General features: G+C 37.5%; 1 long non-coding RNA gene across 1 annotated transcript in view; it reads right to left on the bottom strand.

Moving 5' to 3' along the window:
- Nucleotides 1–16,063, bottom strand: part of LOC146482898 (uncharacterized) — an 81,844-nt gene that overhangs the window by 1,309 nt on the left and 64,472 nt on the right. The gene's annotated exons all lie outside the window — the stretch shown is intronic.

The following is a 16,063-nucleotide window of genomic DNA, read 5'->3' as shown; positions in this document are numbered from 1 at the left end:
AGAGACTGTAAATAGTGAAAAGTACTGCTTGTGGGCCAAGCTACGACTACCCTGGTGATGAAAACCTTGTCAAGCTAAAAGACTGTACAACAGATGCGAGAGCCCATCTTGCCAGCTTTGATTTTTTCTTTCCGCGAAAAAAATTCAAGTATTATTATAGTGTCGTTTCGTTTTTTAACTTCAATTACACATACCCTGGAACGTTGATTTTTTCGCAAAAACAAAGAAACAAAGAGACATCCATAACCGCCATCCTCACAATTAAAAGTATGAAATCTGTATCAGTTTGAGAGCATAGTAGTGAATTCCCCACCGACCTCCCCTCTCCCCCCTAGCTATAAGCGTTAATAATATAGGCCTTATCACGGTTTTCGACGCCATTTTGACGGGTAGGCAAACAGGCTTGAAATGACAGTGTTTGTATGGAAATCCGATGTCAAATAATTCTCATAAAACATCGCTTCCGAAAAATTCATGAATTGGAAACTTTTTGCACTAGGAAAAGGATTTTAAGAACAAAATTAGAGGGATGTAGCTGTGACAAAAAGGGTCCAGTCGTATTTTGAACTTTCCATACATTTCCCTGTATTTTTTCCCGCGAACTATTTTTAGTAGCAGTTCACGGCTGGTTCGCAATACAGACAAATGTATGGAAAGTTCAAAACACGACTGGACGCTTTCTGACACAGCTACATCCCTCCAATTTTGTTCTTAAAATCCTTCCGGCCTAGTGCCAAAAGTTTCCAATTCATGAATTTTTCAGAAGCGATGTTTTATGAAAATTATTTGACATCGGATTTCCATACAAACACTGTTATTTCAAGCCTGTTTGCCTACCCGTCAAAATGGCGTCGAAAACCGTGATAAGGCCTATTGTGGTTATTGTTTACTTTCCTAGACCGTTTTCTCGCCGTTCCTGCCAGTTCCTTTCAACTCTGTGAAAAAGCCAAATACGGCCCTCACCCGCACGTGCTAGTAATAAGGTAGTTACAGCCCTCACCCGCTTGCGCTAGCAATAAGTTAGTTTTCGTGACTTTCACCAGACAGACCAAGGCTGGAAAGATTCCTATCTTCTCGAAAATTGAGAGAAACCGACAGGAACAACGAGAAAACCTGTTTAGGAAAGTAAACAATAACCACAATTGACGCTTATCGTCAGGGGGATGGGGGGTGGGGTAGGTGGGGTTGGTCTACTCTGATACCCTCAAAGTTACAAATTTTATATTTTTAATCGTGGGGATGGTGGTTATGGACAGATTTTTTTCCCAAAAAATCCACGTTCCAGGATCTGCATTACTGTAAGTCAAAAAACCAAAAACTGACACTAATACTTGAACGTCGATTTTTTTTTTTGGCCAAAAAAACAAAGGCTGGAAAGGTGGGCTCTCAGATCTCTTGAACAGTCCTTAAGCTCGTCAAGGTCATCATCACCAGGGTAGTCGTAGCTTGACCCACAAGCAGTACTTTTCTAAATGCGCAAGTGCCTGGCCAGGATCACGTGCGCGTTACCCACATCAGCGAAGTGAATATCGAGTTACAGTTGTTCAGTGTCACATGGCTTATTGATTTGAGCCGTCGCTGCGAAACACGAACACTCAAAACAACACGACAGGAACAAAGTTACACGCTTTCTCCATTTTACTGATCGACTACTTCATTTCTGAGAAGATAAAGGAGCTGTAAAGTATGATTTGCACTACTTTTAATGCAAATTTGTTGCACATGTTTCGTAGGCTAATTGACTGGAATAACTATATTATTTTAGAGCAGAGTAGAAAAGATATCTGGGATCGAAAAACATTGAATGGCTGTCTTCAGTCCGTCTGATTAGTTTTAGGGCTCAATATGTGATGTTTGGAAACATTTACGGGCTCCAGATGTCAAGTGTTTGTGAATCGGTTCTGATCTCATAATTCGTGACGTGAATTGCGAGTCGCAAGTATCGCACGCATATTCGATCTTCCTTGAGTGGGAAAGAGTTTAAATCAGAGCTTGAAACTTGGCACAAATAAAGTTCTTTTCGTCGTCTTTCGAGATATGAGATTTAATTTAGAGAAAATTACATACCAGAAACACTTTTATTTCAATGAAAATAGGCATTAGTTTCAAGGCCATTTTGAGTAGCGTACACGAATCTGCATGCTTTAGAAAGCAGCCAGGTAGTTTGGAATGTATATTGTATTAATTCTCTTATGAGATGGTTGGTCTAGGTTTGTGTAAAGTTTCAAGTTCATTGGGTTATTTTACACCGTGCACGGGGCTTCGTCCTTTGACCTAAATTTTCGCGGTTTTCATCGGCCCGTGACCGCACCTAGGCCGCATTTCAAACTCTTGCAATTTTCGCAAAGAATAAGATACCTTGGAACTTTAAAATATGATTTTCGAAAATAGTTAAACCAAGGGTATCTTTAGACAAAATATCAGAAATTCGACCAAGTGGTCGCTGAAATGCAGTTCTCGATTCTTACAGGCAGCTGCTCTTAAATGTTACTAATGTTAATCAAAGAAATGAAATTTCAAACATTTGACAGGATTGTCAGCCTACTCTAAGGAATAATTAGAGTTACACGAGTGAGCAGAAATTTTTAGTCGAGGGTTGACTTTGAAAACAGACAAAGGGAACATGTGGTTTCGATTTCCCTTTGAAGATATTCTTGTATTTCGGGCTGCCTTGTCTTCGAGCTTTTGGTGTGCATCCCTGAACAAGTAATTGACAAAGCCCTCATCATGAAGTCGAGACAGCATCACATCGTGATAACGAAACGTCGTTTCAGCCATTCATTCACAAAGGAACTGGGTGGTGTTTACAAGGAAGAGGGATAACAGTACAAAGTTATCCCCTGTTTTAATAAAAGAACATTTTTTAGATAAGGTTAATTAGCCAAAATAAAACCAGACTGTGCAAGAAACAAAAAAACAAAAACATAACAAGAACAAAATCAACGACAACCGGACAGAAACAAGCAAACAACAACAACAACAACAACAACAACAAAAAAGGTTGAAATAGTTGTTGAACTGCACATTCTGGATTTAAGTGCCTCGCTGTCTCGATAAAAAGTCAGTATTTTAATACCTAGTTTTGAAAAAAGCGCAAATGCATGATGTTTATGAAGGAATAAAAATAACCGAGAGTTTTGCTTTAGCGTCAGTCCGGCGTTTCTTTTTCGATTCCTAGAATTTGACGAGCTTTGCTGACGAGTTTTCGACATATTTTGTTTTCCAGTATCGGTTGCTTCACTTTCTAGATGTGGTAGCTTCGTTTTCTTCACTTTGAGTTTTGGGTGCACGGTTTTCGAATTTAGAATAATATTGAGGTATTGTACTCGACACTTTCAGAAGTAAATTTACCTTGAGCCTTAGTGGCCCCCATCCACCCTCTCCCCCAGGCGTCACACAATCACATCTTCATTACACCTGAATATACAAGGCGCTCTCCTTGTACCCCTTACATCCCCAGTAAACAAATTTAGTTATTACATGACATATACATGACAAGCGCGCGTGAGGAACCTGTGCATCAGTGTGTTCACTACAACGTGACACGATATTGATTCAACCATTTTGTTGGTTGGTTTGAATATCCAATGTTCTCACACTCGGAATAAATTCTCCCCGAATAAATAAAATAGCTCCTAACTGGAAATTAAACCTGACAACACTTTATTGCCACCTGTTCCAGAAAACCCGAACTCATTTGGCACGACAGAATTTGAAAGCTTTCCAAGATTGGCCAAAATGTAAAATCAATAACATGACGGAATAGTGATAGTGACGTGACATTTTGAGCCTCGACCACAGAAGGACAAGGAAATACTGCACCATACAAGACAAAAGTCTCAATAACATCGCAAAGAGTCCTAAGAAATCTTTTGAGTTACTAAGTGGCTGTTTCATACTGCCACTACGTGTTGCTACGTGTATAGTGTGGCACGATCAAGGTCGAGTTTTAAATTTTCGTTCGACAGACAAATGTCAACATAATTTTCCCAGTCAGCAAATGGGATTGAGTTGATAAAAAGCAGGGAGTCTTACAAATTAATCTGTTAAAACCTAACACAAGCTACTAACTCACCTCTTACAAAATGCTGTTGGAGTTTCGTCAGGAAACTTGATAGAAAGTCTCTACAAATAAGAAATTTGAAAACAAACAATTAATATCCAGTCTACTGACATTATCTCCAAAACTAGTGGCTGCCAAAATAGGAAGAGAAAAGTTAACACAAGGAAAGGTAAAAGCTGATTTAAATGTAAGAAGTGGCAGCAAAATATTACAGCCCGAAAACCGGCCTATAACCCAATGAAAATATTCTTCTTTGTAGCAACTGATTAACAAGAAAATATATTCAGAATTGAATTTTAACTTTGCATTCCTTTAAAAATTTAAAAATAGTTTGCGGGCGATACAACCGTGATTTCAAGAAACGTAGAATCTGTCAGAGCTTTTTCTTACGATAATTGACAACTTTGGCGAAGTATCTGGGATGACGTCTGAAATTTAACAAAAACGAGACAAAAGCTGAAGTGGATGGGCTCTCAGAAAGGTGGCAGTAAAAAGACCTTTCAAATGTATCATGTAAACGGTTAACTAAAACATTTTAGGACTTTTTGTCATAAGATGAACATTAAAAAAAAAAAAAACAAAAAAACAAAAAAACGACTGACTGTATCTTGTAATGTACATGTAATTTATTGTAATGTATTTATTATGTTTCAGGTTTCAAGTTTATTTTTGCCACAATAAAAGGAATCACAAAACAGTTAGATAATAATAAAATAAAGGTGGCGAGGAAGCCAGGGAAGAAACCACAAGGCAAACAGAAAAATTAAGAATAGTTACATCACCGCAACAGACATTGGAATTTTGCTCAGGATGTGATTATGTACATTTGGCCACTGAAAAGCTAAGTTTTCAACATTTCGTCTCGACGTAGGTAAACATTAGGTAATAAATAAATATTTAGAATTAGTCGCCACGATGCATTTCGTTTACCTTAAATCAGTGCTATTTGAAAACCAAAATGCTCGAAACTTTCTGTCAATTGATGACATTGGCTGAACACCCGGAAGTTTTCTTGAAGATGTCTTATCCCTTTATTTCTCTCACAGATCGGGTATTATCAATAATGTATCTACTCTACACTAAAAATATCTTACAACATGCTTTACCGATAAAAAGCGCATCATTACAGCCAAAGTATACAATTACAAACTTAAAGGAAGGACTTTTTTTGATCAAGCTATTTTTAAATAGTATAATTTTTAGCACAGAAAGTTCTGAAGTTGAAGACATCCATGCTTAATGGGTAATTTCTAGTTTGCCGAATCAAGAGCCATCAGGGAACGATATGTTAAACCACAGACCAAGCATTTTACTCGATACCAATTTCTTCCATTATTGCACAAAACAGCAGCTATTAGACTGAGTCAACTCTCTCATAAGCGAAGACTTCTCGTGAGGAAACAATTTGTAAATAACCGTTTTGTTTCTCAGTCAAATACTGTTTCAAAAACTCTCTTGTTAGCGACCTCGTGAGGGATCATTTTGTAAATAACCATTTTGTTCCACAGTAAAATACTGTTTCAAGTATTCTCTCGTGAGTGACTAATGCTAAAATTCCTTTAGCGACCGTGGCCACTTTCGAGGCCCAAGAAATTTGACAAATTCTTCTGTTTTGTGTTGCGGGAAACCGACCACCTACAAAAAACTTACGAAATCCTCGCGTTACTTAGATGTCACAAAAGTTAATTTTCTAATAACGCCGACAGATTTTTTACACAACTGAAAAAAACGGCTACTGTTAGATTATGGTCACATGGTAACTTCGACAGTTGTATAAGATTCTTCCAACTCATACATTTAAACAGCGATGATAAAGACGGAAGACGGATGACAACGGTTAAGATCCTCCTTTACCAGTCCCGGCAGTGTGAACAGTAAAGCGGGATCAGTTTTGATCTTAGTTACGAGTCAGTATTGCCGAATTTACAGATTTTCAGGGCTGCGACGAGTTGTCCTCTGCAGTCGCGAAAGTCACTATGATGTTCTTGTGGCTTGAGAACACAGAAACAATCGCGCATTCTGGATTTCATGAAGAAGCTATAAAACGCCACGAAGAAACCAGATGTACAGAATTTCATATGTGATATTCTAATTGGAAGTTTTGTTTGGGTAAACTGATTTTAAGTGATTTAACAAGGAACACATTTCGAAGAGCAACGTGCATGTTTAAAAAACAAAAAATGAAGAAGCGAGTAGCGTACTGTAGTACTAGTTACCTGAATTAGAATACGTTTTTCTCAAAGGGGCTTTGTGTATTTGCTTCATTTCAATTGATAAGGCAACAAATAGTAATAATTAGCGGATCCATGCAGCTTTTGACAGACCTATTATCCTGATTTTTCTCGTATAAGCGATCACACTTTCCTGCACCAAGCTAAGGGTGGTATGTTGCACAAAACTGCTCAAATATTTGACAAAAAGCCTTTTCTCTAACTTGAGATTATTCTTAGTAAACCGGGAGGAAAATTTCTACGAGGAAGAACAGTTTTAGGCGATTCCTCTATAATACACTGGAAGAACTTGCAATATTGGCCATTTTTTCAAGTTGCAATCCATTTCCATCCTTGCCATCCGCAGTTGAAGATAATTTTTAATACTGGACAAGAGTAGGGTTATTAATTGTTAACTAAACTGAACCAATATTTCAACGTTCTATCGATACAAAGATGATTTATAGCTTTTTAAAGTGACACTAAATATTAAGGTGACACTCGGCTCCTTTAAGAGAGAGTTGCCCTTTTTAGTGTAGACGTTACTGGAACTGAAAGCCGTGCTTGGATAACAAGAAAACTAAAAATTGTCGCCCACATCAATCTATTGTTGTGGGATGAATATTTACAGTTTCACAGATACATACTCGGATGTGAGGGCTAACTGGATTTTGCCTGAAACTTTATAGATATCAAAGCGAAATATAGAGTTTAGACTTCAGCGCCCAACTGAATCTGGGCCGAACATTTTCCCTTAAGTGTATCGTCCGTTTCGCAGCGTTACTGGCTAGGAAAGCTGCCTTAACTAATGATCTTGATTCATGAATATCCTTCATAGGTAAGTAAAATTCAAAATACAAGTCTCTTCAGGAAGACTACAACATTTGTGAGACTCTTAGTTCGGCTGACTCAAAAACTATGGCAACTCATTGAGAGTGTTAGTAAGGCTGCAAATTAAATTGAAGAGGAACATAATTTGAGGAATTTTAGGAGTTGCTCAGTGAAAAGCGTAGACTAAAGCAGTGGATCTTAAACAAAGCGCATACGAAGCCGTTATGACTTACCGTTGACTGCCTTCCTAAATCGATCCTTCTTGGAGTCAGTTCCAACCAACTTAGTTCGCTGAAATGACGATTCTGCAAGCAAATAGGTAATTTGATGCAAAACAAATAAATAAGTTACTCGTAAAATAACCATCCTGTAACAGGCTTTCCAAAATCACATTAGGCGACGCATATTACAAAGTACAAGGGCGGGATAGAGATCAACATTTTACCGAAAATAGTGAGTGTAGATTGCACCTTATACACAATGATTGTAATCACTTTGAAAAATTAACGTTTAACAGCTACCAAGGAATGACTGAATCTCAAAACTGCCAGGTTGTAACTTACCTCTTGTTTAAAAGTTCACTTTAAATCAAAACTGCGCGACATTCGCTAAGTCCAGAACAAATTCGAGGATTATACATGAGGACGCGTCTTTTTATAGCATAACGGCGGAAGTCTTCTATATTTTTGGGTTTCTTTTTAACTTTATTTTTAGACTTTCAAGCAATAACTATTGCGTCACCGAGTTCAGAAACAGAAAGTTCAAATACTGAATTCGCAGCTAGTAAGAAATTACTCACCTCGAAAATCAACGAAAGAGTGTGCTTTATTCCTCGTGAATTGACGTTTAACAAACAAAATCAACAAAGGAGTGGCTGTAGATTCGTTTTCAAGTTTAAGTATTTTGGGTGTCTCTTTGTTTTTTTCGCGTTTTTCGAGCTCTATATTTCGTTTTCGAATGTAAAGCTTATTAATTTGTGTACTCCCCTGTTTGTAGGCCTGAGCTAATCATTCAAAAATCACTCTTTTTCACGTCTGGGCAACGCCACATCCCTGCATGTCGCCGCACCACGAATCTAGCGAAGCTTTAGACAATAGTGTTTTACTGGAAAATACACCACTGGTAAAATTCATACGAAACTACTTCCGGGACCCGAGTGGCGTTTTCTCCATATCCTCACTAGTGAGGATATTGATGAAGTCATTTCCCGCTTTCTCGCTTGTTTATGAAAACAGTCGGTGAAAAATGGCGAGCGATAGATGTGTCTATATAATAACAAAAGAGGATATTGCAGGGAGGCACGAAGATAAGAATTTTATTTTCTCTTGTTAAAAACAATATTTTACTCATCCGCTGCGCTCGTTCGTAAAATGTTGTTTTTACCATTCGAAAATAAAATTCATATCTTCGCGTTGCCGTGTAATATCCTCTATTTATCCATTTATGGACAAATGGTCTGTTTACAAAAAGAGGGAATAACCCTTGAAGAAAATGAATGATGTTTGTCAACGAGCTAAAATAAATGATTATTTTGTTTTCGAACTTCAAGGTGTTTTCGAATTCCAGGTGCTTCGCTTTCGGGTATCTGGAATGAAACCACGTGTGAGAGCCTGTTCTGACTCACGATCATTCTTGGTTATATGATGATCAAATCGCGCCTAAAGCTGACACTAACAATGTATGCTGCTGCTGCTTTTTCTGTTGTTTTTACGGCTTTCTTTCACATTTTTAAAACGTTTTTGCCCAGAAGGGAGGGGGGCGGGGATACTCTACTATATAAGCTATATCAGTATGTGCATGCGGCCCCAAACGGTATGATTTTTGAGCCCTTTTTTGTCTGAAAGAGGGTAGAAATTTTAACCATTGTGCTCTGAAAGTCTAAAAACGGGTATGGATTTTACAGAAACGGAGATGGATTCTAGAAATTAAAATGCCGCTGTGAATTTTAGAGGGCAGCTCACCAGGTTGTTTAAAGAGCGAACAACTCTATTCAGTAGATAAATTTAATTGCAATCCAGCTGATAAAATGTATATGCACCAATACATTTTATCCATTGGGTAAAGTTACCAGTTCTTTGAACAGCCTAGGCCTTATCTGAAAAAGGGTATCAAAAGATTACATAATTTGGTTTTGAGAAAAGAGCCGCATAAGTCCCCCCCCCCCCCCCACCCTTCCCCGCTACTACTACCACCACCACCAAAAATTTCGAAGGCTATATACCCCAAGGGTTTTGTTAAGGGAATAATCAACCAAAACATACCAAGGTGCCGACGAACTTTAATTCGCCAGGAGCGCTTTTTGATCAGAAACTTCATATTTGAACTTCATGGTCATGCCAAGAAATCTAACTCACAAAAAAGAGGTGTTTGGAGATCAAGGAGTTCTCGTCAATTATTCGAGGCGTTCAAATCCAAGATAGCAGCGCTTAGAAACTGCCTTACGGGGTCCCCTGCTGGGCAGTCTTTTGAACCTTCGTTTATTTTGGTCAACGGAGACTCGAAGCCCAGAAAGCGAGAGAAATTCTAACAAGGGTTGCTGCCATTAGGCCATTTCCGAGTTGCTAAGCTGAACTTTTCATGTCAAAATTATGTTTGTTTGAAAAATTAATTTTTCTATTATAAATTATGCACGAAGCCTCGCTTTCATAATGACGTTCAAAGCAACTCGGAAATGACCTAGTGTCTGTCTATTGTTAAAATTTGAAAATGTTGTTAGATTCAAAATATGCTCACTGGCATTTAAGTTATATAACAATCCATCAACTGTTCCAGCAATCTTCCACAGTTTTTTAATTCCTACAACATGTAATTCTCTCTTGTACTAGGCTCTATAAACATTTCTTACATTTTGCAATATAGTCGAACCTGTATATAACGGCCCTGTATTAAGCGGCCACCCTCTATTAAGCGGCCAGTTTTCAAAGTCCCGATTGTTCGCTCATACAAACACTGTATTTGTTACCTGTATTAGGCGGCCACCTCTATTAAGCGGCCGCGGCCACCCTGTAGCAGTCCTATGTTTGTCTTTCTTTGTTATTTTTACCTGTATTAAGCGGCCACCCTTGAATGGAAACTAAGCCATGTTATTTTATGCGGTATTTTATTGTGTTTAAAATGCGATCCAGCATCACTAGACACCCATTCTCAGCTAACAGGGACCATTGATGTCACGACTCTTTATGTCTTCTTTTTTAACAAACCTCCCCCTCCCTAACACAAAAAAGCATTTTCTTTTCATCTTCAACATCTAAGAAGTTAACCGGAAAAATTTTGTTGAATTGACCTGTCGAGAAATTTTTTTGTGCATATTTATGTTACCCCAAGTAGTTAAAAATAGGGTGTCCCACGGCAAAAATTTTAACTTCGAGTAAGTTTTTATCAATACACGCTTTGAAGATTGCACTAAAGATCGTGCCTATTTTAAACTCTTACACATAAGTTTGTAAATATAACAATTGTAAGCTTTACAGCCTTTTTGTCTTCTGGAAATTTTATGAAGAGTTGGTGTCCCACGATTTTAGGTAAATTACGTTACTGTGTCTGCAGGGCAAGTTATTCGCTGGCTTGTTTTATAATACTCGTATGCTTTTTGCATTTTTTACCCCTCTTTTATATTTACTTCAATATAGCTGGCACATCTAGTTGACTATCCCGACACATTTCGAAAAAAAACATTAAACTAGCCCGTGATTGGGTTATTTTCTTTTTGGACCGTAACGTTACGTTACTATGTTTTATTGTAATATCTTACGTACAAAATACAGCAAGTCGGTAAGTGGTGTTCGGAAGAAACTTGCCTACTAGGAAGTCAAGAAATGATATAGCAGTTCTGCTATTACTGTCATTTTATAATCTTTAGAGAAGATAAAAAGGACAATGTAAAATACGTTACGGTAACGTAATTTACCACGAATGACATAAGATGACTGTGTGATGGCGTTACACAGGAATGTCTTGACCAAATAGCGTGAGTTTAGGCGTGGGGTGTAATATTACTTGAGATGACGCAACCAAAGCGGGCTAAGACCGCTTAGGAATCACTCCAACTAGAAAGAGGCTCTATCGAGACAGTGACTGTTTTGACTGAAATTTAAAGTAAGCGCAAATGGAAATCAATGTTTTTCTCTTCTATGTAAGTTATTGCCGCACTATCTATGCGAGAAACCGTGGTATGAATTTATCAAGCAAGAGACATTGCCCAGTTTGGCAATAATTGCGACGGTAACGTAATTTACAGTGAAAATGAATCTCAATTATATCAAACGAATTGGAGAAAACAGCTTTCCAGTTGACTGATTTTTAAGTTTATCGAGAATATAGAAGCATGATTTGAGACTCTTTAATCTATCTTGCATTTTTATAGTTTTTGGATCTCGTTTTCAGTATGTTGCCTCTGAAAAATAGTTACAGGGTTTTTCCCACTTACACTCTTAGCATTCTCAAGCTTGTCCAATATGGCAGTCCAACAACAAGATCCGCTCCAATACTTTATACGCACGTAAAATGCAAAATTTATTGTTCACGGACGTTGCATAAACAAGACCTAAACTCCAGAAAGCGTAGACAGAGCGAAAAAAGGCCAAGGAAGGTAGCACTTATCTGGAACTAAGAAGTCAAACAAATGCAAAAATACTATCGGCGCACAACTGAACTTTCGAAAACTGAATATTTAGAAAATAGACGAGAAGGGGTAAAAACTAATCTCTCGGAAATTACATTAATATATTTGACAATAAAAACGAAACAGCACGTTTGTCTGGCAAAATTGTTATGCTTAAGTTATCAGTAACTTCACAACTTAAATGTTTTGTTGAAGTTAATAGTTTTGATCTAAAATGGACAGTAAAAGTTCACATTTTTATTAAAAAATGATAGCTCGGATCATAAATTGAGCTTAAACTGTGATCCTGCAGGGTAATCAATGGATAGATGTTACAAGAAAGTAAAATCGAGCAATATTGTGACAGTGTAAACTACGTTACTGTTCGGTATGTAAGTTACGTTACCATGTTTCAGGCACTTTCCGGTATTGTTCGAGCAAAGCTTACCAATCAAATAGTCTGTTACTAAAATCGTTACTTTATAACGTTTATATTACTGGGACTGTGGACTCAAACTTCGCAGAAGTAAAGAAATAAGAATTAAAATAAAAATAATTAAACTTCTTACGGATAAAAATAGGAATTTGGTTGTAGAATTGTAGGGAAATGATTCCTGTCATATTTCACTTAAGCCCAAATGACGAAATAAAACTATTTTTCTTGTATCTATGTTATCTAAAAATGATAACAACGAAATTTTTAAAGGCATCTGTTCACTGTCTCCGTTACTTTTCTTTTAGCAGTCCTAGAGAGAAACATGTATTTTTTTGTCAAAGGGGGGGTCGAACATTTTTTCCTATAACTCAAAAACCAGCAATTCAATTACCAGCAAGTCAGTTTAATTCCTGCGTTGTGTGGACCTCTGCATTCAAAAGTTTCAAAAACCTCTTGGACGTTTCTTGTCCAAATTTAGGAAACGAAAATTTAAATAATAACCAATTCAAAAATTCTAGTGAAAAGTGGATCGGAAATACTTTTTTTTTCGACTTTTCAAACTGCTAATGGTCCCTGTTAGCTGAGAATGGGTGTATAAAGAAATAACATGTACAAAGCTACTGTAAGCTGATACTCGGCCGTTTAATATCGTTAACGCTTTGAGATGTCCGCACTGTGCTGAAGTACAGCACCATATCACGAACGCTAAAAAAGTTTGTTTTGAATATGCTTCACTCTCTAGCGCTAGCAAGGAATTCATCTTTAATTAGCTTGTTCTTCAGCCATGTGACATTGAACATTGAGCGTAACAACTAAATGACGGAATGAGATATTTTGTTGTGAACTGTAACTCATAGAAATAGGGCACTGTATACCGTAGAAGAGTAGAGGACAATTTATATTTATTGCGTAGTACTTTTACACAATGTTACGTATATTATTCCATTAAGTTACAAGTTGGCACTGAACGTTGAAGTATTGATCGCTTGAAAGAGTGTTGATTGTCCTATTGTTTCCTTGCATGAAGTGTTTTGTATGATACGCCATTAAAATTGACATTAGACCACGCCCAGTGAGTATTTTTAGTGATCCTGTATTAAGCGGCCACCTGTATTAAGCGGCCAGTTCCTCAAGTCCCGAGGGTGGCCGTTATATACAGGTTCGACTGTATCCCAATAAAGCTCAGTGTCATTTCTTTGTTTACTTAAAAGTAGGTGGTGGTCAACTAGAAAGCCTTTGCTACTTTGACCACCACACACATTTTATAATTGTACTGTAATTATTTTATCTTGTAATCATCTGTTGTAACTATACTTTTCTTTCTATGTTAATTTTATGTAAATAGTGTGAAATAAATTAACCTTGAACCTTGTCTGGACAACAACAACGACAACAACAACAGCGACAAACATGTAACTGACCACAAGTAAGTTTGCACTGACCGTCCAAATTCTTTGGCAATGAAGTCAGTGACGAAGTCACATAAATCTCTTCCTTTGTAAATGCTTTTTGCCAAACTAGGAAACTGAAATTAGGGCTGTTTTTAGCAGGTTACATTATATGCAGATGCTATGGTAACTTTTAAGTCTCGAAAATGACTGAAACTTGTTTACCAATGTTTATGTATTTGTTTATACCATTATTACAGTTTCCCTCGATAAAGAGTGCATGGTAGTAATGATCGATTTAGAATTATAACTGAAGAAAAATCGAATCTAAAAAAAATTCTTCTTAATTTCTTCCCTCTGTCTTCTAGCTAGAATGTGATACAGTTTTGACCCAGCGAAACCGTAAACTCTCCTAAATAACATTCAAACCACGTTCAAACTTCTTAGATCTGTGTTTAAACGTTTGCGAGTTTCCATAAATGTCCTTGTTTCTTGGGGTTTTATATTGGAGCTGTTGGTATTTGTCAGATAGCCTACGTGTCTGGTGCTATAAAGAAGAGGGGAGGGGATAGGAAATCGGGCACGCGCGAGAAGCTAGGGGAGCGCAAACGCTTACGCGCGCGTTGTTCTAAGCAATTCGCGAGTGCGTCTGATTTCCCTTTGATAAACGTAAATTTGAACGGAATTTTAAAAGGTTTAAAGAAAGGATAAAAGAAAGAAAATGATTTTTGGAACACCAACAGACAGTTGATACCCACGCAAGAGCAACTTGGTTTCGGTCAAATTCTAATTTTAAAACTTCACTAGATCTTCAATATTTCTTATTTCTCTTAATTTTACCAATCCTTTTAGAAAACTATCTCCTCCCAAATATACCCAAAAATCAACCAAAAACTCACAAAACATCCCACAACACAGATTCACGGGATGAGCAGAGAGTTTTTGGATTGCTTGAAACGTAAAAGATTTTAAGCGGCGTGAAAACGGCTTTCAGGTTGACCCCCGCCTTGACAGCGCCTGCTAAACTGGCTAAATGATTTACAACTTTAAATAGATCTCTCCAAAAAAAGACAGTGCTGAATAGTTTTCATTTAAATCTGTTTCACAATCGCAATGGGTTTTCCCCTCTTCAGTCAACTGGAAACCGTTCATACTAACAAGCCTTCGTTTTCGATGTGGAATATTTCAGTTTGTACCCAAGACATATTTTGGCGCTGGAACGCAGAGACCAAGAAGTCAATCTCCCAGGCTGAATCCATCATAGTAGTCGTTCCAAGTACGATAAAGCTAACCCAGGATAAACATTAACGTCTGGTTTATGAAAGTTGACAAATAAAAAAATGGTCTACAGTTCCGCAAATATTGGAGACATTCAAGATTTTGTCCACGGACTCAAAAGTTAGAACCACCATGAACGGTACCAAACAGTATCACTGGAAACCAAAAGTGCTGCTCAGTAGCTTTCATTTGAATGGTCATCAGTACTTTAGGATTTCAGTATGGAGGTAGCTGAACTGGTCTAAACAGGCTAAAAGATTAAAAATTGAAGATTTTAAATTCAATTCTGACAAAATGTTTATTCCTAAGTAGAACTGCGATTCTTGACTTTTATTTCAAGATAACTCTTCCATACAAGAGCCTTTCTATGGGTATTTCCGAAGAAATCGAAGACGCGAAGATCACCGCGGAAAAAAAGAAAATCTCAAGATTGAAGCGAAGATCTGAAAATTGACCAAAATTTGCGTGATCAAATTGAACACTCAGACATAAAACTGTCAAAACTCATAAACACTACAGAAAATATCTGTTATTTCTGAATTTTGGCATTTGACCACATTTCTGTGTTAAAATCAGTGAGGTTGACAGACCTGCGAGACTCCCACTGTGTGTCCGTTGTGTTGATAAAAGCCTTTTCAGTTTTGGTTTTACAAGCAATTCTTTAAGCGATTTTCCTTTTGCATAAGAGAATCTTCCTTTTAGATCAAAATGTTATGCGACCGCTCTTAATGGTGTTTGTCTTGATCATGAGGGGGAATTCTCAAATATACTAATTGGAGGGTTTCATACTTATCACTAAGAGCCGTAAGGATTAGGTTTTGATATGTCATTGTGTATGCTAACTCTGTGCCATTTGTTAAGGCTTATCGGCTTGGATTGACTTCAAGATTTTAGGTAGCGCTAAATAAATATGTATTTCTTTTGGTTGTTAATTTGGTTGTATTGTTTCTATTCCCATTAGGGGTTTCATGCGCCTTTATAAACCACTCCTTGCGCATATCACACCACTTGACGCTGACCAGTTTTTCTCGAAGTTGTTTTAAGTTTTTGTTTACGGGCTAGTTTTTCGTTTGTTATGCCCGGTGGTGAAGAACCTTTCGACCAAACAGTTTCTCGTGCTGATTTAACCGAGTTTCGTGGGTTTCTTCTGGACCAACTTACAGTCAACCCAGGTCACGCGTGAACGATATTTTTGAAATTTGAACGGAGTTTTGAAATTTACATGTCAGTTTTGAAAATCGCCAACGAGATTTCAGA

The sequence above is a fragment of the Pavona decussata genome, unplaced genomic scaffold, assembly GCF_977016875.1.
Source record: "Pavona decussata unplaced genomic scaffold, jaPavDecu1.1 SCAFFOLD_41, whole genome shotgun sequence".
Lineage (NCBI taxonomy): Eukaryota > Metazoa > Cnidaria > Anthozoa > Scleractinia > Agariciidae > Pavona > Pavona decussata.
Note: the sequence above shows the minus strand (reverse complement) of the source record. Positions and strands in the feature narration are given on the sequence as shown.